Source organism: Arachis stenosperma, chromosome 6 (genome assembly GCF_014773155.1).
Source record: "Arachis stenosperma cultivar V10309 chromosome 6, arast.V10309.gnm1.PFL2, whole genome shotgun sequence".
Classification (NCBI taxonomy): Eukaryota; Viridiplantae; Streptophyta; class Magnoliopsida; order Fabales; family Fabaceae; genus Arachis; species Arachis stenosperma.
Genome location: NC_080382.1, coordinates 24,560,540 through 24,564,362, shown reverse-complemented (window position 1 = coordinate 24,564,362; position 3,823 = coordinate 24,560,540). Strand labels below are relative to the sequence as shown.

The 3,823-nt window shown below is 38.7% G+C and overlaps 1 non-coding gene across 1 annotated transcript; it reads right to left on the bottom strand.

Moving 5' to 3' along the window:
• Window positions 1-3,103: 3,103 nt before the first annotated feature.
• LOC130937435 (small nucleolar RNA R71) lies at window positions 3,104-3,211 on the bottom strand. Its single transcript, XR_009068655.1, has one exon. It is a non-coding gene; the product is annotated as a small nucleolar RNA R71 (small nucleolar RNA).
• Window positions 3,212-3,823: the final 612 nt, after the last annotated feature.

Below are 3,823 nucleotides of genomic sequence, written 5' to 3'. Positions count from 1 at the left end.
TCCAGCAATGTATAATAGTCCATACTTTGCCCGAGATTTGATGGCCCAAACCGGCGTTCCAAATCAGCTCAAGAATGCCCGGCGTTAAACGCCGGAACTGGCACAAGAATGGGAGTTAAACGCCCAAACTGGCACAAAAGCTGGCGTTTAACTCCAAGAAGAGTCTCTACACGAAAATGCTTCAAATGTTCAGCCCAAGCACACACCAAGTGGGCCCGGAAGTGGATTTTTATGTCATTTACTCATCTTTGTAAACCTTAAGCTACTAGTTCTCTATAAATATGACCTTTTACTATTGTATTTTTCATCGAGAGATCTTTGAATCTTTTGATCACTGGGGTCTGGTCTCACGGCCATGCCTAGACCTTGTTCTTATGTATTTTTAACGGTGGAGTTTCTACACACCATAGATTAAGGTGTGGAGCTCTGCTGTACCTCGAGTATTAATGCAATTACTATTGTTCTTCTATTCAATTTAGCTTGTTCTTGTTCCAATATATCACTTGTTCTTCAACTTGATGAATGTGATGATCTGTGACACTAATCATCATTCTCACCTATGAACGTGTGATCGTTAATCACCTCCGTTCTACCTTAGATTGGGTAGATATCTCTTGGATTCTTTAACCGGAATCTTCGTGGTATAAGCTAGAATTGATGGCGGCATTCAAGAGAATCTGGAAGGTCTAAACCTTGTCTGTGGTATTCTGAGTAGGATTCAATGATTGAACGACTATGACAAGCTTCAAACTCGCGATTGTGGGGTGTTAGTGACAGATGCAAAAGAATCACTAGATTCTATTCCGACATGATCGAGAACCGACAGCTGGATAGCCGTGCCGTGACAGTGTGCGTTGAACATTTCCACTGAGAGGACGGGACTGTAGCCATTGACAATGGTGATGCCCAACATACAGCTTGCCATGGAAAGGAGTAAGAAGGATTGGATGAAGACAGTAGGAAAGCAGAGAGACAGAAGGGACAAAGCATCTCCATTCGCTTATCTGAAATTCTACCAATGAATTGCATAAGTATCTCTATCCTTATCTTTATGTTTTATTCATAAATCATTTATAACCATTTGAGTCTGCCTGACTGAGATTTACAAGATGACCATAGCTTGCTTCATACCAACAATCTCCGTGGGATCGACCCTTACTCGCGTAAGGTTTATTACTTGGACGACCCAGTGCACTTGCTGGTTAGTTGTGCGAAGTTGTGTTTATGCCATGGTATTGAGCACCAAGTCTTTGGGGCCATTACTAGGGATTATTTGAGTTGTGAAAAGTATTGATCACAATTTTGTGCACCAAGTTTTTGGCGCCGTTGCCGGGGATTGTTTCGAGTATGGACAACTGACGGCTCATCTTGTTGCTTAGATTAGGTATTTTTCAGAGTTCTTAAGAATGAATTCTAGTGTTTCAAGGTGATGATCTTATCATCACTAAAGCTGATTGATTCTCATCAATTTAGCTCTTGAATGCAATGTCCTGCTGAAGCTTGGCTATCCATGTCTAATTCCTTTAGACTGAAGCTTTAGACTAACATTGCATGATTCCTGGAATTCTCATTAAGAATTTTGAGACCTTTATTTTCTTTTCCACTTAATTTTCGAAAAATCCAAAAAAATTACAAAATCATAAAAAAACCAAAAATATTTTATGTTTCTTGTTGAGTCTAGTGTCTCCTTTTAAGTTTGGTGTCTTGCATGCATTGTTTATTTGATCTTGGTTCTGTTTTCAAGTCAATAATACAGGGAACTGAAGATTCAGTACATGCAGCAGAGGAATTATACAGAAAAAGCTGGGCGTTCAAAACGCCCAGTGAAGAAGGAAAAACTGGCGTTTAAACGCCAACCAGGATACCTGGCTGGGCGTTTAACGCCCAAAAAGGTAGCATTTTGGGCGTTAAACACCAGAATGGATACCATTCTGGGCGTTTAACGCCAGGATGGCACAAGAGGGAAGATTTTGTTTTTAATGCAAATTATTTTCAAGTTTTCAAAGTTTTTCAAAATCAAATCTTTTTTAAATCATATCTTTTCAATCAAATCTTTTTCAAAATCAATTTCTTTCCTTTTTCAAATATACTTGCTAACAATTAATGATTTGATTCAACATTTCAAGTATGTTGCCTTTTCTGTTGAGAAAGGTTTAATGTTTGAATCATATCTTTTCTTGTTAGCCAAGTCATTAATTTTTTTTAAAATCAAATCTTTTTAAATTGTTTTTCAAATCATATCTTCTCAATCACATCTTTTTAAAACCATAACTTTTAAATCACATCTTTTTCAAAAAAGTTTTCAATCATATCTTCTTCAAAAAGTTTTTCAAAATGTTTTTAAAATCTTTTACTTAATTTTCGAAAAATCTCTTCCCCTCTTCTCACATCCTTCTATTTATGGAGTATCACTCCTTCTCAATGCACAATTCGAACTCTATCTCACTAAGTTTGAATTCTTCTACCTCTTCCTTCTATTTTTCTGTTCCTCTGACACCTCAAGGAATCTCTATACTGTGACATAGAGGATTCCACATTTTCTTGTTCTCTTCTCTTTCATATGAGCAGGAGCAAAGACAAAAGCATTCTTGTTGAGGCTGACCCTGAACCTGAAAGGACCTTGAAGCGAAAGCTAAGAGAAGCTAAGGCACAACTCTCTGTAGAGGACCTAACAGAAATCTTCAAAGAAGAAGAACCCATGGCAGCCGAAAACAACAACAATACCAACAATGCAAGGAAGGTGCTGGGTGACTTTACTGCACCTACTCCCGACTTCTATGGGAGAAGCATCTCTATCCCTGCCATTGGAGCAAACAACTTTGAGCTTAAGCCTCAATTAGTTTCTCTAATGCAACAGAATTGCAAGTTCCATAGACTTCCATTGGAAGATCCTCCTCAGTTTTTAGCTGAGTTCTTGCAAATCTGTGACACTGTCAAGACTAATGGGGTTGACCCTGAGGTCTACAGACTTATGCTATTCCCTTTTGCTATAAGAGACAGAGCTAGAATATGGTTGGACTTACAACCTAAAGACAGCCTGAACTCTTGGGAAAAGCTAGTCAATGCCTTCTTGGCAAAGTTCTTTCCACCTCAAAAATTGAGTAAGCTTAGAGTGAAAGTCCAAACCTTCAGACAGAAGGAAGGAGAATCCCTCTATGAAGCTTGGGAAAGATACAAACAATTGATCAGAAAATGTCCTTCTGATATGCTTTCTAAATGGAGCATCATAGGTATTTTCTATGATGGTCTGTCTGAACTGTCCAAGATGTCTTTGGATAGCTCTACTGGAGGATCTCTTCATCTGAAGAAGACGCCTACAGAAGCTCAAGAGCTCATTGAAATGGTTGCAAATAACCAATTCATGTACACTTCTGAAAGGAATCCTGTGAACAATGGGACAAATCAGAAGAAAGGAGTTCTTGAGATTGATACTCTGAATGCCATACTGGCTCAGAACAAAATATTGACCCAACAAGTCAATTTGATCTCTCAAAGTCTGTCTGGAATGCAAAATGCACCAAGCAGTACTAAGGATGCTTCATCTGAAAAAGAAGCTTATGATCCTGAGAACCCTTCAATGGAAGAGGTGAATTATATGGGAGAACCCTATGGAAACACCTATAATTCTTCATGGAGAAATCATCCAAATCTCTCATGGAAGGATCAACAGAGACCTCAACAAGGTTTCAACAATAATAATGGTGGAAGAAACAGGTTTAGCAATGGCAAGCCCTTTCCATCATCTTCTCAGCAACAGACAGAGAGTTCTAAGCAGAGCCACTCTGACTTAGCAACCATGGTCTATGATCTAATCAAAATCACT